Consider the following 27,050-nt stretch of genomic DNA (forward strand, 5'->3'; position numbering starts at 1 on the left):
AAAGGCGCAAACAACAACGAGCACATACTTTAGATTGTTGCACCTCTCCATGTGGATGAGATCGAGCTGCAAAACCTCGACCGGATACGTAGGAGGCGCAAAATGACCAGCTGGAGTTGGAGTTCCTTTACCGGGATTGTGTTTCAGGCATATCATACAGTTTCTGACCACATTTTCTGCATATTTTGGGATATTGCTGTTCTGCCATACTGGGGCCAATAGCTTACATATTCCTTTCGAACTGATGTGTGCCATGCCGTGAGCCATTGTTACTACTGCAAGTACGTATGCATTAGGTAGTAGCCATCGCTGGTGTTCCGATAATTCGACCCAACAACCATTCGCATCCAATCTACCCTTACTTTCTCTCCACTCATTCAACTCATTCTCAGTTGCCTCAGCTTGTATAGATTTCACGCTTTCAATGGTGTCCTCACACATTCCCACATCAGCAATACATCTTGCGGGACCCGTTACATACATTCGACTCATCGAGTTCCTTGCGGTCTCTTTCGCCACCTCGTCTGCAAATGCATTCCCGCGGCCAACATCATCTTGAATTTTCTTGTGTGCACTGCATTTTATAATGGCAACTTGTAGTGGCATGGTCAGTGATTCAAGGAGCTCATTAAGTAGCTGACCATGTTGTATCTTTGCACCATGTGATGTAAGGAACCCACGTTCACGCCATAATCTCCCAAAACTGTGAGCCACGCCAAAGGCGTATTGGCTGTCAGTGTACACATTCACTCGCTTTCCTTTTGCTAACACGCATGCTCTGGTAAGTGCAATAATTTCCGCAGCTTGTGCAGAGTTGTGGGAAATACGTGCGGTCTCTATAATGGTGTGTAATGTTGTTACGGCATATGCGGCAGTCGTATCACCATTCGGTAACTTGAAACATGAACCATCAACCCATAAAGTATCATTGCATTCAGGAAGGGGAGTGTCCTGTAAGTCTACTCTCCCTTTTGTCTCTTCTTCTGTCCTGAAGCAGCAGTCATGGTTATCAATTTTGTCTGTGTCTGTTTCTGTCGGGATGGGTAATAGTGTAGCAGGGTTGAGTGTATCACACCTCTTTATGTGTATGTGACTTGCTAGCAGTGTAAGTTCGTAACTGGATAGTCGAGCGCTAGTAAGGTGTTGTGTCTTTGTCCTGTTTAGTAAAATGTCTACTGCATGTGGAACCATAACAATCAGAGTATTATTCATGACTAATCCAGCAGACTGTCGAATGCAGACAGCTGCTGCGGCGGTGGCTCTCAGACAATTTGGTAGTGCCTTAGCCACAGGATCTAGAGTTGCCGAAAAATACGCGCATGGGCGCTGTTTGTCCCCAAAGTGTTGTGTTAAGACTGATAATGCACAGCCTTCCTACTCATGGACATATAATGTGAAAGGCTTACTGTAGTTGGGGTTTCCCAACACAGGAGCCGAACACAATGCATCACGCAACTTGTGGAAACTTGTCTGACAATCTTCAGACCAGGGCATAGGATTGGGCGTATCTTTACGGAGTAGTGCCAGCAAGGGTTTAGCTAGTAGTGAGAAATTCGGTATCCATTGTCTACAGTACGATGTAATGCCCAAAAAGGCTCGAACTTCTCTCTGTGTCCTTGGGGCACTCAGTTCTGCAATTGCCTGTATTCTTTCTGATGTCAGTCTCCTTCCCTCCTTCGACAAGATGTGACCTAAGTAGGTTACTTCTTGTCGGCAAAATTGTAGATTGGAAAGGGATACTTTGTGCTTCATGTCACATAAGTGATGCAATAATGACAACGTAGCTCGCTTGCAAATTTCTTCAGTGTCTGCGGCGATCAGCAGATCGTCTACGTACTGAATCAGAGTCGAACCATCTGTTAGAATAATCGTGTCCAGTTGTGTTTTCAGGGCCTGACTGAATATTGATGGGCTTTCGCAGTAGCCTTGAGGAGCGCACTTGAAGCGGAAGCTTCGTCCTCCTAAATTGAAGCCGAAAATGTCTCTACTTTCCTCAGCAATCGGGATGCTGAAGAAAGCGTTCTTCAGGTCAATCACCGAGAACCAATTTGCTGAAGCTGGAATCATTGTCAATAAAGCAGTAATGTCGGGGACGACTGGAAACTGTGGAATAACTACCTTGTTCACTTCTCTGAGGTCGATCACGAATCTGTATGCAGGCGGTTGTAAAGGATCAGTGCGTTTTAAGACGGGCAAAACCGGACTGTTACAGACATTTCCTGTCGTTTCTTCGATGACGTCTTTATCAATCAAATCATAAACAATTTTCAACAATGCTTTTTCGCATTCGCTAGATATTTTGTATTGGGGAATACGTGGCAACCTAACGTCGGCTTTCAAAGTTATGACATATGGTGTTATCTCCAAACGACCTACATCATTAGAACCATTAGCCCAAAGTATATCAGGAAGTGACAATAATTCAGTTGGAAGAACAGTACAAGGTCGCATATAACCTTTTTAGTAAATCCAAACCTAACACATTTTCACCACAACCTGTTGTCAAAATGAGGGGTGCATCTAATTCGCATGGGCCAACAGAAAGGGATATAGGACTAGAGATCGGGTTTCTAACAGGGGCGCCAGAGAAACCTACTGAGACATTCATTTCGCCAGACAAAGGTGCGCCAGGAAGTTTCGAGTGCATAATAGAACTTTTTGAAGCACCAGTATCCAGCAGAAATGGCTCTGACACTCCTGAGGTAATCACCTCGACATAAGGTCCATTCTGATCTACCGGAACTGAAACAACTCCCTCTCTTTGTCCATGGCTGTCCTAGCAATCATTACCCTCATTCTCGTGTTCGGCGTAATAGTCGTCAGCATAGTACTGATCTGACTTAGGCGATGAATTATTCTGTTGGTCAAAGCTATTCATGGATTTCTGAGGCGGAAAAGAAGTTGTATTCTGAGTGAAATTTCCACGGCCTCTACCTCTAGGGGCATGCTGAACACCTCTTCCCCTTACACCTTGAACACCGTTTAGACGTCGCGCAAGAGCCGGACAATTACCTTTAAAATGACCCTCTTCCTTGCAATACGCACATTGATTCGGGCCATATGTAGGACGCTGATGGGAAAACTCGTTACCTTGCGCGTTCCTCAAATACTGCTGTCGTGGTTGATAGTCGGGCTGACTAGCCGTGCGAGGCGGATAGGCCTGCTGGAGGAGAACCTTAGTTTTCAAACCTTTCGTCTTTTTATCTGCCTTGTCTAGCTCGTCCCTACGCCTATTTTCATAGTACTGGGCCGTAGCTAAAATCTGCGCTGACGTAGAGACAGCCCAAGCACTCTCAGAGTCTTTTAGTTTATTACATAGTTCAGGGAGCAAATTATGTACGAACGTATCCACAAACAATCTTTGGCCACCCTCGGTAGCCATATCTTGACCACTGTGGTCGGTGAAAGTTTCTTCAAATCTCGTGAAAAAGTCAGACACATTCTCATCTTTCTTTTGCTTGCACGCTGATAGCTTGTCCCAATTTACGCGTACTTCAGGCATTATTGTCTTCATGTACGCTATAATTCTACCGGGAAGTTCGGCTATTAACGGCTCAGGTTTAAAACCACCGATTTGTCTAGCATCTGTGGTCGCAATGTTCGCCCACGAGTCACCTAGTTCCTGATCGTGATCCGTATGACGTATCTTGCTCCATAAAGGATGTGGAACAACGTTCCCAAATAACATGTCTACATCAGCTAAATTCAATATACATGAGCTTGCAGTTTGCGATAACTCCTTATAATACCCAGTTGGGTTCTTACGAGGGTCAGGTAGTGACTGCTTGAGTGCTAATACTTCCGATCTTTTCCATGGGACAAGTACCCATACACGCTGAAAATGGGGCAGAATTGGTGGATTAGCATTCGCATCACCTTCCCTCCAAACTGGAGGAACCTCTCTCATGGGGTACTGTCTCGCTCTTTTCCTACTAGACGTACCATATTCAGACGATGACCCAGAGTTACCACCTGTACTTCGATATGATAATAATACCTCAACTGCTTTGTCGACATCGGGACCTATAATCATGCCTTTCCCAAATTTAAATCGTACATTACACAACTCTCGAGCGTTGCTCTCTTGACCATTATCTTCCAAATCCTCACACAGAAAAACACACATCTGTTCAAAAACATATCTTTGCGTCGGTTCATCCCATTGACGGAAAATGTTCATGACGGACTCTACATCATATCTGGCTGTATCCAGAGCCCAATTCCGTGCTAACTTATTCAGGGATTCCCTCTCTTGATAATCAGGCATTTGGCTTCGTAACTGTCTTTGTCCCGTATTAGAGGTCGTTTTAGGCGACCGAAACAGTGGTGAAGGAATGTTAGTAACAATGCTGGCCATTTTATGGCAGACGAAAGGTGAAAGCGGAGGAATAACTGGTGGCAGAACAGAGTCACGCAAAGCAGAAACAGAAGCATTCGCAGAACTAGTATCAGAAGAAACAGAAGGTGCGCTAGGCGAAGTTGTAGAAGGAACAGTAGAAGAAGTAGATGTGATTGGTGAGCCTTGAGGAGGCTGCACTAGAGAAATAGAAGCCAGCTGAAGAGTAGCTGGTGAGTGCTGTAGAGGAGCTGGTATAACAGCTACCAGAGGTGCAACTAAAGGTTGCGGAGGTGCTGTGGCATTTTGCGCATAGGGTGGTGGCAAACTTAGCAAATGAGCCATTAATGGATCTTTTTCACGCTCTTTTACTGTCTCTTGCTGAAGAGATGGTAAAACAGGATAGCATTTATCTATTGCCATTTTACGTTGCCTGTGCAACTGCTCACTTATTCGATCCTCTTCGTTGTCTTTAAATTTTATCGCGGCTTGCATTACTGAAATACCTCTTTCCCTCTTATTCTTCTTTTCTAATTTAATTTCCTTCTGTTTGGCCTCTTTACGCCATAAGCGGAAAGAGTCAAACATCGCCGGTCGGGCTTTCTTCTTGAACAGTTTGACCACTAGGTTATCTAAAACTTCTGAGTCGAAACTACCATATTGGGGCCATTTTAAAACACCATCCTTACGGGTGTATTGTATCCACACTTCATTATATGTGATAGGACCTACGCCATGTTTTACATAGAGCTCATACGTTGGAGTTCCAATTGGAGGAACCGGACAAGAATCCTCTAATCGGGAGTCCTTATTATAACCAAGACAAAACAAGTTTCCAAGTCTGCTAAAACCAGGCATCGTCGCTCACTAGTCTAGCTTCAAACTTCAAAGGTTTATCTATTACGATATTTCTCGTGAAAACACGAGTCCTTCGGCTTTGGGGCTTGCAAATACCAAATCAAGTCGTATCTCAAGGATACCAAAAACTAAGGACAAACTAAGGACTGGGAGACGCTCCACTTATACTTAACTGAAGTATTTGAAGATCGGTGACGTCGCTAGAAGACTCGTCTATCGTTTCGCTCTACCAAGGATCACTGGGTCCAAAACAAGGCGATAGTCAGGGCAGCAGTCCTTCGTAGCCGTCGGGACGCGGGGAACCTCGCAGCAAAGACCTTCGGAACCACGTCGACATACAGGGGTCGTTGAAGTGGCTGGCCGTCCTCCGGAATTTTCACACGAAGCTCCTCACGAACATCTGGCTTGGACCGTCGCCGCTTGATATCGCCCCGAGTTGGGCGCCAACTGAGGTGTCGGGTTTTTAGGAACCCGGTGGTGCCAGGGGATAACACCCGAAGACCTCTGAGTTCTCCCTTGTTCCGGACCACAGAAACAATGAGTCTTCTAGTCGCAGTCAGAGATCAGGTTTTATTGGTAGCTACCAAGTAACACGTGTCCTAGAAGCATGACAAACACGGGTCATGTATTCTCAGGAGACTGTTCGTGTTCGTTTTTACAGAACCAGCCTTCTCCTTATATACACATATAATGGCTTCGAGCAAGAATTCTTGAGTTTATGATATGGCTATAAACATATTTCTGCAATAATACAAAGTGCGGAGTCATGTAAGCAAGCCCACATTTTAGATGTCCAGTTCGTGATAGATTACCCAGTTAGGCCCGGGACTCCCATCAGATATCGATGAAACCTCAATAAAGAAGGGCACCTCCTAGTCATAAAACTGGCCATAAACAAGGAACGTGGACAGGTGCATGTTTGCAGAAAGCATGGTCTTTATGTAGTGAATGGTTTGTGGAATGTTATGCATTGATGCTATCGTATTCGGCCACTGGGCGAGGAGCTGCCCAAACAGGTTTGGCTTAAGGCCATGGAGTCAGTTGGGACCGGTCAGGGGGAAGTCAGAGAAGGTGGACGTGTCCTTTTGGATCAAGCTCGACCTTTAATTGACTTAAAATGAGGGCAAGACGTAAGATGGATGCCGTTCACAAAATGGAGTCTAAGGGATTGGGACGGAAACTACGATTTAGGGGTGTTGGCAACCCTCGATTGTGACGCAAATACATAGGAATGATGTCCTAATCATTATCGGTTCATGGACACCAAAATCGTCATGGTACGTTGATATTTTGTGACACGGGTATTGGACCTCGATATTGGGATAACAACAGGGTCCAGATTTTCAGAACCACAGGATAAGTAGTGAAAAACAAATTGGACAGTTTTTAATTACCAGGACATGTACAACTTAAAAGTACATGTATAACTGTTATTTTCTGCATATTGTTATGTTTAATTGTGGGTTCTCAGAATGTTGGCATAAACTCTTATGACTATTTTAGGATTTAAATAAAACTGCTTAAAAATACAAGAATTGCAGTGCACATGGTTGGCAACAAGCTCCTGGAACACCAACTGAACCTATGTGGGGATATTTTGATGTTTCTCTTCATTTTATTTATTGTGGCTGTTATTATTCAAAGAATGTCATGTGTCTGATACTACTGATAAATGATGCTGGTGTATAGTTTACCCACCATGGCAACCTAACCAATCTGCAACGTCTGTGGATTATTTACTTGTGTGAATACCTGGATTGTAGCTGGTTGTCATCCTTGCAACCTGTGTGGCAGCGCTGGTGTTATTTAAATAATCCATCCAAATAATGGAATCACCTTCAGGAGCTCCGCAAAAGAATGAGCTCCACATTGCGTGCACCTCTGTTCTCATTTGGGTCCTCCTAACATTGAAGTCTTTATGCACCACGTCATTACGTGCATAACATACCACTTGAAGTCGTAATGTATTTCATGCAATGTGTCATTATCCTTACTTGGGAAGATTTTTTCAGTGAGGAGCATTTCTGACACTGCCTGTGATTTAAAGTCTAATGGTTAATGAAAAAGCTCCTCCCAGTAATTCCTTACGGTGATTTCATTCATGGATGTATGTAATGCATCCTAAAAATCGTTAAGGTATTGTTGGAGATTTTGTTTTTTATCATGGGCATATAAACTCATTACATCTGAGTTACTCATTTATTCACCCTCTCAGATCTGTGGAAAAAACATATATCTCTGAAATTAGTTGCGATTTCCAGTGGTGAAGTGAGGACAGTGAACTAGCCTCTTGTGGCAAAGTTGGAACACTGAACAAGACCACTGTAGCCTTTAATCTTTTTTGTCCTATTACCAAAAAGTCTTCACAGAACTATCCACTTGGTCCACCACAGCCATTCTGACCTGATGGTGGTCAAACATAGCAAACACAAAGAAATGATGGACAGAGCACTGAAACTTTTTCAGACACTCAACCCCAGACACATATCTGTGCTGAATCCATCATAGTTCTTTACCTCACTTCGCCACCCCTATTCAGACCCAGCTATATGCAAATCAGTCTTGACCCTGTGTCTCATGGGAACAGCCCAGCCTGATGGTGGTCAACCATATATGAAGTGGGCAGAATGCAAAGCATATTTTTGCAATGACCTTGAAACATCTGATGAAGAGCGTAAAATGTCATCTAATTAGAAGAAAATATGTTTTTACTCTCAACTGGTCAAGAAGGATTAAAGGTTTCTTAACATATGTCTAAGGATACAGGAAGTGGGATATAAATGTGTTTGTGAGAGCTATTAATGATTTTGATACCTGTTTAGTCCCTAATGTTTGCATTGGGATATTGGGATTATAAGTTATCATTTTTTCATTGGAAAGACTATGTTGCGGCACTCAAGAATTTATCTTGCATTTGTAAATGTATTCGAGATCAGGCTGCTATGCATTTCAGAGATCAAGCTATTCAGGAGAGGTTATTGATGAATGGAGATAAGGAGCTCAAAGACATTTTTGCTCTTGTTTGGAAAGCTGAATTGTCTAGCGGAAGAGCTAAACCAATATAAAGTGGTGTACAAATATATATGATGAGGTGATAGGGAAAGTTAAGAGTAATTATGGTAAAAACTCCAAACAGGTAAAGTCCCAAATGCGTCCTTCTAAAAGTAAGTAGCAAAACAGAGAGAATCTCCGGTGTTTTCGCTTTGATAGTAGATCACAGTTAGCATGTAGCAGGTCTTACTCTGCTTTTAAATGAATATGTTCTTTATGTGGTTACTGACAGTAAGGAATCGTTGTGGAACACATCTGGATAAGATATTACTAGAAAGAAACCCTTATCTATATGAATGTCTGTCTGTCTGTCTGTCTGTCTGTCTATTTGTCCTTTATGCATTACTACACCATTCATTCGATCGCCATGAAACTCTGGGAAGTTGTTGAGTAAACTCCCGCAAAGGTTTCTGGCATAAATGTTTTTTAAATACCAGCCCCCCAGGGCCCTCATAATTTTTCGAATACTAATGTACGCACCAGACGGAAAAACAACAAATCATGTATCCACAAGCAATCGAATAAATAAATAGAATTAAAACACCATTCATCTGATCGCCATGAAACTTTGGAAAGTTGTTGAGTACACTCCCGCAAAGGTTTCTGCTATAATTCTTTTTTAAATATCCGCCCCCAAGGGCCCTCATAATCTTTCGAATACTGATGTACGCACAAGACGGAAGAACAAAAAATCGCCATGAAACTTTGGGAAGTTGTTGTGTACACTCCCGCGAAGGTTTCTGGCATACATTTTTTTAAAAATTCGGCCCCCAGGGCCCTCATAATCTTTCAAATACTGATGTATGCACCAGATGGAAAAACAAAAAATCGTATATCCACAAGCACTCGAATAAATAAATAGAATTAAAACACCATTCATCCGATCGCCAGGAAACTTTGGGAAGTTGTTGAGTACACTCCCGCGAAGGTTTCTTTTTTGTTTTTTTTGTTTTTAGAAGTAGAAAAGGAATTGACAAATATGTTTCCAACATAGAGTGTGAGGGCATACAAGCTCTTTAATTTTGTTACAGTGCCCTCCGTGCAATGTTGATATTTTAACTTTGAAACCTCCCGCAACCAAAATTTTGTGAGATGCGTTTAATGCTTTATTCTATTCAAATGACAGCATTCTTCTCTTAAGTCCCAGCTCCTTGCTGTGTAACGTCAAGAAATCTATATCAAACAGTGTTTTGGGTGAATATGCAAGCGACAAGTTATTTCCAGGATAGACAGAGGTGGCAGGTCTGTATTGTTATGTACGCAAAGTGACTGACTTCTGTCATGCGCTCTATGACTCTACTTACTACTTCAGCTTTCCACCTCCGCTCGTCCCTCATGTTGTGCTGAATGCTACAGGGGCCCAGCAGCCCAATGGCCAAAATAAATATATATATATACACACACACACACACGCGCTGGAGAGTACCCCAAAAGTAGTGCAAAACAGCTCAAAGCACCGCTTTGCATTACTTAGCACCAAGATGGCTTTACATATGTGGTTTATGGGTGTTTCCTATGTACCACCTTTTGACTCAAAGCCCAAGCTGCAAAGAATTGTAGACAGGGTTTAGAGCCAAAATCTAACGCCACTTTAAAGGAGGTGCTAACAGGCGAATGTTTTTATTTCTCCTTTCTTTTCCGACTTTGCATGCGTGCTACACTGTGCAGCACAAATACAAAGTAGGAAAAGTTTTTAAACATGTCTATGCATAGTATTTTGTACTGAAAGGGTACCCTTCCTGTACAAAACCTGTGCCAGACTCATGCACACACCCTAGCAATATGGCGAGCGTGGCGTTCGCCAGCTGAAATCAGTGCCGGCGCTAGAGAGATGGTAAGAGAGAGCAATATCTCTGAAGATATGGCACTCTCCTGCTCCCTCCTTGTCACACAATGCAACACAACCTCTTTGGGTGCTGCACTGTGTTCCGTGCATTTTTTGAAAATCTGCCGCTTTGACTCTGTTTAGTTTAACCCTTGGCAGAGGCCAGCCCTTGGGGTGTGTATGACATGGTCATTACTACATATGAGACGAGTGGCTCACTACATCCCCTCTCATGTTAGAATGAACAGCAATACTTTATGAAGTCCATAAATATATACAACTAGTGCCCCTTAATACACATAATCACAAAGTCTTGACTGGGCCTTAGCTCATATGGCTGGCTCCTTGAAACCAGCTCACCCTCAGGATCAGGGGTGGGTGATACTTGTGCTGTCACTCTTTCCATCTGTCTCTCGCTTTGTACTCTTTGCTTCCTAACAGCCTTTTCAAGTGCTGTGACACTTCAGCCCACTTCCAAATGAAATCTTCACAGTCTTTCATTGCATGGGTTCACTGGGATTTCTAAATATGGCCTATCCCGATCCGGTCTGGGTACTCTTTAAAACATTGACACATTTCTCATTAAGGTCTCTCCCCTTCTTTTGAGCACAGACCATTGTCCCTTTCACCTCTGTGTTTTTTTGTGGTTCGGCCTCATACAATTTGCAAATTTTCCATTTGGCATGTCTTTTGTGCACTTGCACTGCATCACCTGCCAGCAGCTTCACAGCATGACCCCTTGTTTCCAGCTGGCTCGCTCATTCATAGTTTTCCATTTCCGGTTGTGTGCTGCAGCATTCAGAGGTGATGGCTGCCAGTGTGGGGCAGCCAGGATGATGTTTTCTAAACGGAACATTTGAAGGAGTACAGGAGCTAGTACAGTGTGTTGTGTGCAGTATATCGACAAAACATCGTGCAAGGCCTATGTGCAAAGTTTTGTTCAGAGTCCTCATAAAGTGCTTCACTTCTCTATTTGCCTGGGGTCAATTGGGGAGAAATTTACTTGTGCTATATCCCCCCTGTTGGGTCAGATAATTCTGAAAATCATTTTCTGGAAAAAGTGGACAAATATCAGTATTTATTGCGCTGGACTTTCTGAACATTGCAGACATCTTTTCAAGTTCCAGTTTCACATGTTTTATGGCTGTTCACATTGCTAGTTCCCCCATCAGATACTTGAAGTGGGTGTTGATCAACATCAGGGCTTGTCGTCCATCTGAGAATACACAAAAATCGGCACTTACTATTGTGCATGGTGTTACATGTGTCACACAAGTCCTCCGGGATCACTAGAGCAGGCCTTTCTGCTCCCCTGGGACAACTGACATGGTTGACAGTTACACACAGCCTTCTCCACCAATCGATAGATGCCAGAGAACCATAACTTCTCTCTCAACAAACTCTTGGTCTTGATCACACCCTGGTATCCTTGATGTACCAAGTCAACTCCTTTTTACTGCAGCTATCCAGGCACCACAATGTGTTGTCCTTACAACACCACCGCAACAGAACAGTACTCAATTCTGCTATGATCCTCCATAGCAACGATAATGTCTGTAGGCACTTCAAGTCCAGTACCCTGACATTGGCTAGAAAAATCTTCCAGACTCCCTGGTGAATGGCTATTCGAACTCTCTGAAGAAAACATATTTGATAGTCTCTTAGGAAATTTCTTCCATCATAACGGCCTTTGAACATGGCACCTGAGCTACTGTTGTCGTGTACACTCCTGTGACTTCACCTTTTCCCTTGTCTTGTGATTTGACATTTCTTGGGTGCTGTGACAAATAATCAAATGGGTTTTCACTGCCTGGTTGATAATATACAGATTCTCTTCTCATTTGGCATGGATTTTAGTCAGGTGTTCAATTAAGGTTAGCAGGCCAGAGATAAAGAACCCACAGTAGCTTACCATACCTAAAAAGCATCTAATCTCACTGACTTACTGTGGGCAGCAGCATTATAAATATCCTGAAATGTATTTGGGTCATAACTGATGCCACCTCTTGAGAATATGTACCCAGATAATGGGCATGGTCTTTGCAAAAACTCACACTTCTTTGTCAAGTATTAGACTTTGTTTCACTACTCTTGATAGTGTTCCCCTCATTGTCTGTTGGTTGTCCTTCATAGCTTTTGAAAAGATTAGTATATCGTCACTCATGTTAATGACTCCTTCCAGTCCCAATAATGCCTCCCTAATGGTGTTTTGGAAAACCGAGGCAGTGAAAGAAAGTTCAAAGTCAGGAGTTTTGTATTTCCTTTGGCCCACATAAGTGGCAAAAGTGGTTCTGTATCTTCTAGCTGCAGCCAAAAACAATTGATGGTTCTCATTGCTCAGATCCAACATAGAAAACCACTGGGCTCCTTTAAGGTCAGCAGTGATATATATATAGTCCAACTTTGGAGTGATGTGTATTTTGTGCTTCAACTCAATTCGGCAGCCTTATTTCTACGCAAATTTAGACCACAACTCATTTCTTCAAATTTGTTGTGCTCCTACTCCTCCAGTGGTCTGAGGTGAAATGGTACTTTGTGGTACCGCAGGGCCATTGGCTTTAGCGTTATGTCATTGAGTAGGGTTATCATTGTATCTTTAAGGCACCTCTGTCCATTAAAGAGGAAGTCAAAGTCCTGCAGTACATGTTCTAGGTGACAGTGTCTTACCTGCCTGGTAAAATATATATGCCAGTATTCCTAAGCCACATCACAGCTGCTCAGAGTTCCTGTATCTTCACGAGTGATGTTCAACTTGCCGTCAGTTTGTTGAGTCTGGTGCTGTACATTTGCTTAGAATACCACAGACAGTGGGATTGATGTGTCACTCCCATAGGTATATATCCTCATTTAGACAGGCGACCACTCTGGTCTTGGCATGAGATCTCTATATTGTTGTTGCTCCATAACATTCATTGATGTCCCCGACAGGAGCAGCCCATGCAGGTCAGAGCAGTCGGGTGGAGTAGTGTGGGATTCAACAGACGATAACAAAGGAAAATTAATGAATGATTTCATTTTCCCTTATCTTCATCTGACGAATTGCCCCTTCCGCCCCACTCCCACCTCAACCCACTGCCCCACTGCTCTTACCTGCAAAGGCTGCTTCTGGTCCTCGAGTCAATTTGAGTAGTGACTCGCTGTCCTTGTATTTTTCACTTTGTGAGTCAGTTGGCATTTCCTCAGCTTCCATCAGTGCTTGTTTCTTTTTTTAAATTATTTTTAATAAAAAATGTTTTTACTTACTACCAATAATTATACAGCATAGCACAGTTCAACAGTACAGTCAAATCATATAAACGTATATATAGTATTATCTCAATTACAATTGCCTGTATGCGATACTAGAAACCAAATAAGTAAACCACAAAGGGAACGAGCACTCCAGCCTGGAAACACTCTCCTGCCGATGGAAAAATAATAATAAATACAGGGAAAAAAAAGAAGGAAAACAAAATATACAGTGGACAAGGGAGGATTACATCATTTCCCATAATCAAGCCAACACCAGTCCCTCCTTCCATCTCATTAGAGGATCCCAGATTCTCAGACCAAGCTGCCTCCATAATTACTAACCCCGAATATAATTTAGCAGATAATGTAAAAACTCCACTCAAATATGGCGCCTGCGCCCGTGTTTGAATACGATAGGCTTTTGGTCTAAACTATTACCCGACTACGATATGTTTCCAAACCACTTCCGGGTTAAAGTACCACGAGTTGCAGGTTTCCGCGCGCTCAGCAACCCATAAAACATCCCCCCAGAGGAACAGAGGTAACGTGGCATTTCTGCATGGGAGGAGATGAGATACGGAGGCTCTACGAGGAATCCCTGACAATACAGGTATGAGTTCATGGATCGGCAGTCGATAAGACAGATCGATAGGGCCGAGAAATATCGTTTAGACCGTAGCTAAATATATAGGTGTGCTAGATACCATTACGGGTTAGTTTGAAAATGGGCAATAGTTGTTAAAATGTGAGGAAGGAATATATCGTCATAGACAACGATATATACATGTGTATACTCCCTTCATGAATGTCTCTCCAATACCATATGGAACTGTTTTCAAATAGCCAATACCTTTGTCTGATCCATGCATTAGAATAACAATGTAAACACACCTGGGCCCCTCGTAAATAGAGAGAGTATGAGTAAGACACTCTACTTTAGATTCAGAGCAAAAGGGAAGACATCCATATATAAATTATAAGATATAACTATTTTGGCATAGTAATGTCCTTCAGATATAGACCATGTAGCTAAGGAGAATTTAAATCAGCACCATATACAACACATTGAGTTACGATTACCAAACATTTTATATCTCAACCCTCCAAGCAAATGGAAGCAAAGTATAAAGAAATAGGGTGTAAAATCCCCTTTTGGCGATACATATTATATGCACCGTTATGATCTAAACATCGATTCATTTATTCCTTATTTACAGCTTATTGACTGAGAGTCTGTGGAAATAAAAAGGAAATAAATGAAAATATTTTGACACCTGATAAGACTTGGAGACTGTAAACCATAGAGGGCAAAACATTGGCGATTTAAAAGGTTAGTTAATATGACATCACCCATGATACCACTATGGTAAGGAGACATCTAAAGGCAGTTACATCGCTATATCGTATTTTGACTTTCAGAATAAAATCGGAGCCTTCCCCATTATAGAAAAATTCTTCTTACTCTGACCTACGAGAAAAATACTGATGAACATAGCCACGTATAACTTGTGGACCTGATTGAATCTAGGGTAAGAAAAAAAGTTGTGTAAATTAAAACTAACTGTCTGCATAAAGATACATAGCATGTGTTCTAAAAAAATCCAATGACTTTATCCATAGGCACATATATTGTGAGTAACTGAAAAACCCTATCTCGAGTGTAGGAGGGATTGAATAGAAGCGCACGTCATATACTCGATTACATTGGGATCAAAGGTGAGAAGATATTTATACCTGTACTCACCGAGACGACAAGTCCATACACCTTGATTAAGATCATCTAAATAGATTTGGGTCGATGTTTTTTGAGGGTAATATGAAGATAAGATAAAATGTGACAATCATTGAATCATAGATTTCAAGGATGTTGGGTTAGAGAAGACTCAAAAATAGAAATTCCAAACTTTTGTATTCATATAGTTATCTCACATCTAGGTGGTGTTAGAATTTTTGGGTGTAATTGATGCCTCAAAGCAGCCATTAAGTGCTCGGTTAAGGAAACATGTCAGATTAATTCAAACTGTCTTTTGATTACAAATTTGAAACAGGTACATTAGGTTATATTTATAATTTCAGATATCTTGTATGTTAGACCTGGCACCTTGGCGTGAGTTTCCCTTCCACTTTTTGCTGATGTGCCTCAGATGTTTTTGCTGGTGTCCGCCGCTCAGGGCACTGCGCCACGGCCAACCCGTGCCGCAGTGCAAGGGCTCCCTATGAAAAGTATAACTGTGATTGGTATACCTGATTGGTTCATTGGATTTACTGTCAGTCCCCAGCAAAGTGCACCAGTAGTGCCAGGGCTTGTGAATGCCAATACTGCTAGTGGGCCTGCAGCGCTGGTTGCGCCACCCACAGAAGCAGCCTTAAAATGTGTATAGGGTCTGCCATTGCAGAACCTGCGTGCAGTCTGGTACTGTCATGCTGGCTGGGCAAGTGCACACACTTGCCAGCCTCTAAACCTTCCCTTAACGTCATATTAGTCACCCCTATGGTAGGCCCAAGGGCAGGGTGCATTGTAAGTGTAAGGTAGGACATGCTCTGATGTTTGTGGCATGTCCTAATAGTGATTTACAGCCAAATTCGTTTTTCACTATTGTAAGGCTACCTGTTCTCTTTAGGCCAGATGGGCTGCTGGAATTATTACACTCTATAATCCCAGCAGGCTCAGGGAACATGGTAGAAAATAATGTTTAGTATGCCTGAACTCAGAATAATAAAATGTTTCTTTTAGTAAAGTTTATTTTAATATCCTGTGTTTGCAAATGCTACTTTTAGAAAGTTAGCATTTGCTTGCCTAACCATTTCAGCCCGCCTCTGCTTGGATGTGTATCTGACTGTCTGGGATGTGTGAGTGACAGGGCTGGGGGATGACAGGTGGTGAATGCAAGGATTACACCTTAGTGGGAGGTAGGAGTGCCCCTGGACTCCTAATCAGGCTGTGCTCTGCCACCACAATGCTGGCTCCGCCCCCCTGGGGGGCGACTGATGACTCAGCCTGCACCTGGCCCAGGAAGGGTGAAGCTCTGTCATCAAGGTACTCCTGGCTGCCCCTGTCCCCACAATGCTGGCTCCGCCTCCCTGTGGAGCGTCTGATGTGCCTGCCCTCACACTGAAAGCAACAGCCAGAGTACACCCAACAAGTGCTCTGAGGCTGAAAGGAATTATGCAGAGGCCCCCCTTGCCTGAAAAGACAAAGAAAATGGTGTATAAAAGTAGGAGCCCTGCTCCTTGTAAATTAGATCCTGTTTGCGCAAAGAAGAAGCTCTGCCTGAAGAGGAAGACCCTGGAATCTGCATGGAGAAGTACTGACTCTGACCCCAAGAGACTGGCCTGTGGTGGGTGCCTTGCTGCTGAAGGAGAGCAGGAGAGAAAGACTGAAAAGACTTTGCTTTATTTCAACTTGTGCCAAACTTTTACCAAGATCTCCAAGGGCTTGCTGTGGGACTTGCCCCCTGAACTGCGCCCCAGGAACAGTGGGTGCTACCCCCCCCCTGGAAAGAGAAGCTGCCGTGAGATCTGCATCCTGCCTGGTAAGCGCTCCTAAAGAAAAGCGGAGTGCGCTCTAAAGAAATCACTGCGCACTCTGAGAGGCCCTTGGCACCCCGTCCCGTCGAGCCGCACATCTGCTTCCTGGCAGGCCCCAGCTGACATCGCCAGGACCAGCCTCGCTGGCCCCAGCACCGTGCCTGTCGCCTGCCTAACTGCGGACTGCACCGCAAGACCGGACCCTGCCTTTTGCCGCCGGCGCCCCCTCCGCATCAAGTCGCGCACAGCAGTGCGACTCGTACTAGGAGACAGACCCGGTTGTGCCTTCCGCCTCCCACGCGAGAAGCGTGAGCTTTGGCAGGCCGGGCCCGATTTACTCGCCAGAGGCGCACGGAGGCTCTGGGGACCGCGCTGAAGCGCTAGGGAGCACTGTACTTGTTGGAAACTGGGCAGAAGGCCCCAAAGAACACCTTTTTTGAGACTATAAGAGCTGATCAAGAACTGTGGCATATTTAAAGAGTAACTGGAACCATTTTTGAACTACGCAAAGATTGTATTTACAAGCCTGCTCTAAAGATATATATAAAGAAGATATTTTTACAGGAATACAGTTTTGTGTCATTGTGTGGGGGGTTGATGGTTATTGTGTGTGATACTGCAGATGTTTAACCCTATGTACTCCAGAGTTTAGCCTAGACTGCTTGCGCCACACTACCTAGAGGGTGAGCAGGGGTTATTTCTGGGAGTAATCCTTTGCCCTGACTTAGAGGAGAGGGTCCCTGCTTGTCGCCAGTGCTGCACTGCGCCAACCAGAGACCCCAATTCTAACATTGGACGCAGCGGTAAGGAGTACGAATTTACATTTGCAGTGTCCATGCAGTGATTGTTGACTCTGGCACAGTGATTACCGTCCAGTAACTTAGCCACAGACTTTTTAATTTTTTTTTCTCTCTGCTGGTAGAAGGTCCCTTTTGTTTGAAGCCATGCCTGGCACCAACAGCGTAGAGAGAGCAGAATCTGTAGCCTCTGATGTGTTGGAGATAGAATGGGATGCGTCAAAGTTGGATGACTGCAAGAGAAAAGAACTATGGAGCTTAATTAAGAAATTGAAGGTTCCACATGCAGGGTGCAAAAACAAGGAGGATTACCACAGAGCCCTAAAAGCCTGGATTGAATCAAGGGAATCACCTGAGGATATTGTTGTACCTGAAAGAGCAGAGAGCGTCCATAGCTTTGGCAGAGGCCTGTCGCCAGAGGAGCTGGCAGACAGACAGGCAACCAGGGATCATGAAATGAAGCTGGCAGAGTTAAAATTGAAGGGCAAACTGGAGCTTGAGAGCAAAAGAATGGCTCTGGAAGAGCGAAAAATCCAAATGGATCATGAAGTGAAATTGAGGGAGATGAGTCTAAAGGAGAAAAGTTTGGAGCATCCTCCCTCTGGTGGCAGCACAACGCAGGTGCAGGTAGAGTCCAGGGTGTATATACCGAAAGATGTAGTTAAGGAGTTATTTAGGGGGTGTTAGACCCGTCTGCTTCTGAGAGTCCCCTCACCACTATGATTTCTTTTGTTCCCCTGTACCTCCCAAAATTTGTCGTTTTTTATTTGTCTACCAGGACTTTTTATGTGTTGTTTCATGGGGTTAGATGTTCCTTGACGCCCAGTTGCTCACAAGGTTTGTGGCACCTATTTACAAAGGTGCCTGGCCCAAACCTGTGGCATTACAAGCTGGGGTTGTCAACCTGTGTAAATGAACTTAAAATGGTGGACACCCTTTTTCCTCATGTGAAGTGACTCCCATTGGAGCCTTCATGAACCCTGGCCTTTTGAGGTTTTGGCGCCCTTTGGTTGGCGCGCATTTCTGACAGGAATTCCTTTATTTTCCTCAGATACACAAAATGGCTGCTCTAGAACCCCAGTACGGTGGCTGTGAGTGTCCTAAATACCCCTCAAGAGTGCCATGTCATTGTCACAGCCAGAGAAGGTTCTAGAACCTTCTGGCTCGTGCCAGTACCCCAGGGCACTGGCTATATAAGGCCCAGTCCCTGGCGGCCATTTTAGATTAGATGAGATTCGACTAGAGAAGAAGAGATTCCAGACTTGACACCAGATTGACACCTGCCCTGTTGACCCCTGAGGTGGCTGGTAGCGCAGGCAGTAGAGCAGCAAAGGGTTGCTGGCGTTGTGTCTGACTGGCGTTCCAGTCAGCTACGTGAGAAGTGACCTAGCGCCTACAGCGCCTGCCCAGCGAGTACCTCATTGCCCCCAAAGACTGTGGCCAGATTCGTGTGCCTCTCCGCCCCCCCCGGTGGTGAACTGTGATCGACTTATCGAGTCGCGAGGCGAGAGCAAGTTCGCCGCGACCGCGATCGTCAGCTGTGCCCCCTTCGCGACAGGTGCCTCTAGAGAGGAGCTCGGACGTCTCCGAGCCCCACCAGCGTAGAGCGCTTCCTGCGCAGATTGAAGGTGAGGTGGTGCGCCGGGGCGGGGAAAGGCCGGCCTTCGTTGGGCGGGACTAGCGTCTTCGCCACTCCCCAGTGACCCGGGAGCTGTAGCTGTGGGCGGGAACCACCCTGTGTGCGGAAGTCGGAGGGAGGTCCGTGGAGCCCCTGAGAGCCCCGTCGTTAACGAGAGGAGTGCTGTGCCCGACTGAATCGTATCTTGATTGCAGCCGATGTGAGGTGGGCCCGTTTCCTCATAGTGAATGCAGCGTTGTGAAGGAACTGTAAACCGGCATTTACTTGACTGTGCGCGAAGGTTGTGTGACCTCTCCGGCAGCCCGTTCGTCAGTCTAGTGACTTTGAACTGGTTCCACCTGTGCTCAAGTGGTGCTAAAGCCCGTAGGCGCGCATAGACCCCACCGGCAAAGCAGAGATCCTATCCCGGTGACCGCCAAGTGCAAATGATGTATTGACTGTGTTTCCTTGCCTTCTAGATATACGCGCATACGCCTTGAGTGATTATTAAAGAGTCCCAAACCTTATTTTGTGCTCAGAGAAGCCGTATACCTGGTCATTGAAAACAGCATAAACTGTAAGAGTTATCTTTCCCATTTGAAACGTATTGCAGATGTAATGATTCTAAAGTATTTAATTGGTGGCAGCGATACCAGAAGAAACATGTGGTTGTTTATTTAAATGAACCAATATTTATTGTGATATTTATTGTGATATTTATTGTGATACTCATTCCTGAAGTTATTCTATTTATTAATACTATTTATTACCAGAACTGTATGACCAAAAGAAATGTATATGTGCTTTCCCAGTCAACCCTATTTACAACAAAGAACTTTTATATAAAGGAATCGTATTTTTATCCAGCAGTGGTGTGGTGTCCTTCTTTTTGGTGTGGATGTACAAGGAGTTATTATTGGGTCAGAGCCGGCTTAACACTACAGCCTTCACTTGCCTTGTCACTTGCCTTTGTGCTGGGCTTGCCCATCGCAGGTCCAACATAAAATTGGTGCTCAGCGGGTGGGATTGCGAGCCGTGCTTGTTTTGAACCCCATAATAATTCAGTGTGCACTACAGGTACACACCCGGAGTTTTCTCCTAGCGGCCCTCAAATTCAACGTTTTGCTTTTTCCAAATTCTTTCCTGGAGGTGGGTGGAAGTGACCCTCAAAGTCCTTATCCTGGTCACCTACTTCGGGGTGGTGGTCCACACTTTTCACTGACAAGATGGAATTCGAAATGTCAGAGCTGGAGACCTATACTGTGGCACAGCTCAAGGATTTCTGTCAGGAGAGGGGAGTGTTTGTCAGGCGAGGGGCCAAAAGAGAGGAGCTCCGTACTAGTCTGCGAGCATGGGTGGAAGCACACACGGAGGGAACGGTGGAGGAGGAGGAATTGGACAGAGGTACTGTCATTGATAGGACTGCGGAATGTCCCCCGGGGTTGGGTGAGATGTCAATCAGCCCCAAGGCAACCTCACGGGAGGGCAGCAGTGTGTCATCGAGAGGGTTGTCAGAAACCGAGTTAGCTGACAGGAGAGAGGAAAGACTGTTAAGGTGGGAAATAGCAAAAATGGAGTTGGAAGAAAGGAGGGAGGGGAGGAGGTTGGAACATGAGTCCAAGCTGGAGATGGAAAGGAAAAGGATGGAACACGAGTTCAAGCTACGAGAACTCGAATTCCAGGCCCCTAAAATCACTCCGAAGGGTGTCGAGTCAAAGGAATTTGCCAGGGAGCCCAGGCCCCATTTACCCAAGGACGTAGTCGCCAGTTATACCGCTGGAGATGACATAGCCAAGTGGTTGGCAGCCTATGAGGTCTCCTTAAGAGCCCATGGGATCCATGAGAAGCATTGGGGTGGTGGATTATACCAGTACATGCCTCCGACAGGTAGGGATGCCCTATTGGCCCTAGACCGGGAGGAACAGGTTAATTACCCCGCCATGAAGGTGGCGCTCATCGGGAAGTTTGGGTTGACCCCCGAGAAATACCGGCAAAGGTTTAGGGGCAGCCACAAGCTGAGCTCACAGTATTGGGTTGACTTCCTGGATTTTGCCAAGAAATCCCTGGATGGGTGGGTCCAAGGTAATGAGATGGAGGATTATCGAGGGTTGTACAACTTGATACTCAAGGAACATCTACTCGAGAAATGTCTTCCCGAGCTGAGGCAACACCTGGTAGACAGCAAACTTACTTGCCCCCGTAAGCTTGCTGAGGAGGCGGACATTTGGGCAAGTACCCGAGTGTCCACGAAGGGGACGGGAGGAGATTCTCAGAAGTCCGGACAGGGCGCTCCCCAGAAGAAAGAGGGGGGAGATAACAAGAAGCAGGAGTTCTCCAAAGGCCCCCAAAATACCTTTAAGGGGAAAAGTTTCTTCTCCACTTCCAAGGCTAACCCGCAGAAGAACCCTAATCCTGGCCAGAGTCAGCAGCCAAGGGTTATCCATTGTTATGAGTGCGGTGGTATTGGACATTATAAGGGAGACGTGAAATGCCCTAAGAGACCAACCCCTCCCACTGGAGGAAAGGCCCCGGGAGTCGCTAGTGTAGCGCTCGGGGAGGAGATGCCCTTAGTTAAGGGGGGGGAGTGGGCGGGTGTCACCTTAGTGTCCCTGGGTGATCGGGAGATGGTTCCAAAGATCCAGGTGCCCTCAAATACTACCAAGTATGGGCAATGGGTCACCATCAATGGCCATAGAGGGGAAGCTCTGAGAGATACAGGAGCCAGTATGACTATGGTAAGGAGTGATCTGGTGTCCTCAGAGCAGGTGATTCCAGGCGTACTTCATCCAGCCGCGATGGCTGACGGCAGAATGGGTCACTATCCTGTGGCCGAGGTTCCCTTTGAGTGGGGAGGGGTTGCAGGTTCACTTCGAGTTGCTGTAAGCCCCGCCGTGCCAGTCGATTGTCTGCTGGGCAATGATATGGAGCACAATGCTTGGAAGGAGGTGGAATACCGGACTCATACTGAGATGCTGGGTACACCTGATTGGGCCTGTGTAAGTACCAGGTCTGCGGCTGCTCGGGAGGAGAAGTCGCGTGGGTTGGAGCCTGGAACAATGGCCCACCCAGCTGCTGATGAGGGAACATTTCGAGGACAGGAAGAGCCTGCCTCGATGTCCATGCCCCCTGAGACGGATAGGCCACCTGTGGAGGTGGACCCGGAGTCCGCGGAGGAGGACATGGTTCCGTTGGAGGACTTGCCTATCCCCGCTGAGTGGCGAGTGGAAGGAGGACCATCCAGGGAGGAACTGAGCAAGGGACAAAGGGAATGTCCCACCCTCGAGGGTCTGAGGCAACAGGCTGAAGCCCAGGCAGCAGGTAACGAGTCTGGGAACTATCGTGTTTACTGGGAGGATGGTCTCCTCTACAGTGAACCCAGGGCGCCAGTGCACGGATTGTCACGGGCCCTGGTAGTCCCACAGTGTTACCGAGCCTTCCTATTAGAGTTGGCTCATGAGATTCCCTTGGCAGGACACTTGGGTCAGGACAAGACCTTTGCCCGGCTTGTCCCCCACTTTTATTGGCCTCGAATGAGGGTGGCGTCCGACACATACTGTCGGTTGTGTGTGTCATGCCAAGCCAGTGGGAAAACAGGGACGAAGCTGAAGGCTCCCCTGGAACCACTTCCCGTCGTTGGCACCCCCTTTGAAAGGGTGGGCATCAACATTGCTGGGCCCCTAGATCCACCTACATCATCCGGTCACAGGTTTATCCTGGTCTTGGTGGATCACGCCACAAGGTATCCAGAGGCAATTCCTCTGAGAACCATTACTGCACCAGTAGTGGCCAAGCCCTGATGGGGATCTTTACCCGAGTGGGATTCCCCAAGGAAGTTGTGTCCGACAGGGGGACCAACTTCCTGTCAGCATATATGCGGGCCATGTGGAAGGAGTGTGGAGTGACTTGCAGGTTCACCACTCCTTATCACCCACAGACCAATGGTCTTGTGGAAAGGTTCAACCAAACCTTGAAGGGTATGATCAGAAGTCTACCCGAAAGCCTGCGGAGGAAATGGGACCTCCTCCTACCCTGTTTGCTCTTTTCCTACAGGGAAGTGCCGCAAAAGGGAGTGGGCTTCAGCCGCTTCGAGCTTTTGTACGGGCACCCTGTACGTGGACCTCTCAGCCTGGTGAGGGACTCCTGGGAAAAGTCTCCCCAAAAAGTTCCCCAGGATGTGGTGAGCTACATGCTGGCCTTCCGAAGCCAAATGGCTAAGTTGTGGAAGCAAGCTTCTGACAACTTGGAAGCCAGTCAGGCAGTCATGAAAGCGTGGTATGACCACAACGCTCACCCAGTGGAGTTGGAGCCTGGCCAGAAGGTGTGGGTGATGGAGCCTGGAGAGCTGAGTGCCCTCCAGGACCGTTGGACAGGCCCCTATGAGGTATTGGAGAAGAAGGGCAAGTCTACCTATCTGGTGGACGTAAAGACCCCTCGGCATCCGCATCGGGTGTTACATGCCAATCGCCTCAAGCCCCACTACGAGAGGCCCGAAGTCATGTTGGTTATGGTGACTGACGGATCGGAGGAAGAGGACACGGAGCCTCTCCCCGACCTTTTAGCGTCTCAAGAAAAGGATGGGTCAGTGGACGGAGTGAAACTCTCGCCAACCCTGACTCCTGAGCAGCAGGAGGAATTTCGCCAGGTCTTGGGGTCATTCGCTCCTCTGTTCTCCCTTGTCCCGGGTAAGACCCACTTGTGTACCCATGACGTGGACACAGGGGACAGCCCACCTGTGAAGTCAAAGTCTTACCGGCTGTCTGACAAGGTGAAGGGCAGTATCCAAAGCGAAGTAGCTAAGATGCTGGAGCTAGGCGTCATCGAACCTTCAAGTAGCCCTTGGTCTAGCCCGGTGGTGTTAGTTCCTAAAGCTGCCCCACCTGGCACCACACCAGAATTGAGATTCTGTGTGGACTACCGAGGACTAAATTCGGTAACCAAAACGGATGCTCATCCGATCCCTCGGGCGGATGAATTGATTGACCGGTTGGGAGCTGCCCAATATCTCAGTACCATTGACCTCACTGCAGGGTACTGGCAGATTCCCATGTCTAATGGAGCCAAGGAAAGGTCAGCCTTCTCCACACCTGATGGACACTACCAGTTTTGCGTCATGCCCTTTGGGCTCAAGAACGCTCCTGCCACTTTTCAGCGGCTGGTGAACACGATCCTCACCGGGATGGAGTCATTCTCTGCTGCTTACTAACCCTGGGCGTAGTTCGCGTAGCCGCACTCCGCGAGGCTACGCGAAGACGCACTTGCACTCCGCGAGCTACACGTAGCTCCGCGGACATGCGTAGTTGCTTGCTAGACCCGTTCGCGCGCCGTTTTTCGTCTTCGGGAGCGCGGTGCGCGTGTTCGGGGCGCTGCCTGCATGCTCGAGATAGCTAGCGCGCTAAGTTACTCCAGAGGTTTGTCCCGCCCGCTTGCGTTCCCTTATTTCCTGTTCCGGGTCACAAGTAACGTGTTCGCGTTGTGTTAGACATGTTCGGGAACTCATCTTCTCGTTCGCACTGCCAAAGTGCGTGATCGCGTCAAATATCGCGCAAACCTACCCAGGCTGTCGCGACGGGCCAAGGTAAGCCATTGCCGCGCACGCGATAATGTTATTCAGTGCGCGAGAACTACGCTACGCACCGGATCGCGGAGTAATCGACAGCTTCTCATTCTCCGTAGAACGCGGAGTTGCCGAAACTCCGCAAGCTCCGCGAACGGAGCGTAGTTCTTCGCCCAGGGTTACTGCTTACTTGGATGACATAGCTGTCTTCAGTAGCAGCTAGGAGGATCACTTGCAGCACTTGCAAGCCGTTCTCCAGACCCTGGAACGGGCTGGCTTGACGATCAAGGCCAGCAAATGTCAGATTGGACAGGGGTCGGTAGTGTACTTAGGACACTTGGTGGGCCGGGGAACGGTGCAGCCCCTTCAGGCGAAGATTGAGGCAATCATGGCCTGGAAACCCCCCAAGACCCAGACTGAGGTCCGAGCCTTCCTGGGCCTGACAGGTTACTACAGACGATTCGTGAAGGGGTATGGCACTATCGTGGCACCCCTTACAGAACTCACGGCCAAAAAGCAACCCAGGAGAGTCATTTGGACGGAGGCTTGCCAGCGAGCCTTCGACACTCTGAAATTGTGTAAAGCTCCAGTCCAGAAGGCTCCAGATTTTTCAAAAGAGTTCATTGTCCAGACAGATGCATCCGACATTGGCATTGGGGCGGTGCTATCGCAACTCAATGAAGAGGGTCTGGACCAGCCCGTGGTCTTTCTGTCACGAAGACTGCTTCCCCGGGAACAGAGGTGGAGTACCATCGAGCGGGAAGCCTTTGCGGTGGTCTGGGCACTGAAGAAGCTGCGACCATATTTGTTTGGTTCACACTTCCTTGTTCAGACAGACCACCGACCCCTTCGGTGGCTCATGCAAATGAAGGTGGAAAATCCCAAACTGTTGAGGTGGTCTATCTCCCTACAGGGAATGGAATTTCGGGTGGAACACCGGCCCGGAGTTGACCACGCCAATGCAGACGGTCTCTCCAGGTATTTCCGCCTTAGTGTTGAGGACTCCCAAGGGGTTGGGTAGCTCTCCCCACTTTCAGCTGGGGGGGACGCGTGTTAGACCCGTCTGCTTCTGAGAGTCCCCTCACCACTATGATTTCTTTTGTTCCCCTGTACCTCCCAAAATTTGTCGTTTTTTATTTGTCTACCAGGACTTTTTATGTGTTGTTTCATGGAGTTAGATGTTCCTTGACGCCCAGTTGCTCACAAGGTTTGTGGCTCCTATTTACAAAGGCGCCTGGCCCAAACCTGTGGCATTACAAGCTGGGGTTGTCAACCTGTGTAAATGAACTTAAAATGGTGGACACCCTTTTTCCTCATGTGAAGTGACTCCCATTGGAGCCTTCATGAACCCTGGCCTTTTGAGGTTTTGGCGCCCTTTGGTTGGCGCGCATTTCTGACAGGAATTCCTTTATTTTCCTCAGATACACAAAATGGCTGCTCTAGAACCCCAGTACGGTGGCTGTGAGTGTCCTAAATACCCCTCAAGAGTGCCATGTCATTGTCACAGGCAGAGAAGGTTCTAGAACCTTCTGGCTCGTGCCAGTACCCCAGGGCACTGGCTATATAAGGCCCAGTCCCTGGCGGCCATTTTAGATTAGATGAGATTCGACTAGAGAAGAAGAGATTCCAGACTTGACACCAGATTGACACCTGCCCTGTTGACCCCTGAGGTGGCTGGTAGCGCAGGCAGTAGAGCAGCAAAGGGTTGCTGGCGTTGTGTCTGACTGGTGTTCCAGTCAGCTACGTGAGAAGTGACCTAGCGCCTACAGCGCCTGCCCAGCGAGTACCTCATTGCCCCCAAAGACTGTGGCCAGATTCGTGTGCCTCTCCGCCCCCCCCGGTGGTGAACTGTGATCGACTTATCGAGTCGCGAGGCGAAAGCAAGTTTGCCGCGACCGCGATCGTCAGCTGTGCCCCCTTCGCGACAGGTGCCTCTAGAGGGGAGCTCGGACGTCTCCGAGCCCCACCAGCGTAGAGCGCTTCCTGCGCAGATTGAAGGTGAGGTGGTGCGCCGGGGCGGGGAAAGGCCGGCCTTCGTTGGGCGGGACTAGCGTCTTCGCCACTCCCCAGTGACCCGGGAGCTGTAGCTGTGGGCGGGAACCACCCTGTGTGCGGAAGTCGGAGGGAGGTCCGTGGAGCCCCTGAGAGCCCCGTCGTTAACGAGAGGAGTGCTGTGCCCGACTGAATCGTATCTTGATTGCAGCCGATGTGAGGTGGGCCCGTTTCCTCATAGTGAATGCAGCAATGTGAAG

The 27,050-nt window shown here is 46.9% G+C and overlaps 1 long non-coding RNA gene across 4 annotated transcripts in view; it reads left to right on the plus strand.

Moving 5' to 3' along the window:
• Window positions 1–13,780: 13,780 nt before the first annotated feature.
• The window catches only part of LOC144827127 (uncharacterized), a 229,286-nt gene continuing 216,016 nt past the window's right edge, over window positions 13,781–27,050 (plus strand). For 2 of the 4 annotated variants that reach the window (XR_013610034.1, XR_013610031.1), the window contains exon 1: window positions 13,822–13,911. This is a non-coding gene — a long non-coding RNA (uncharacterized LOC144827127). Of the gene's footprint in view, window positions 13,912–14,518; window positions 14,632–14,720; window positions 14,831–27,050 lie in introns of all 4 variants that reach the window. The other 2 variants (XR_013610033.1, XR_013610032.1) reach the window with 2 other exon arrangements.

This window comes from Lissotriton helveticus, chromosome 4_1 (assembly GCF_964261635.1).
Source record: "Lissotriton helveticus chromosome 4_1, aLisHel1.1, whole genome shotgun sequence".
NCBI lineage: Eukaryota > Metazoa > Chordata > Amphibia > Caudata > Salamandridae > Lissotriton > Lissotriton helveticus.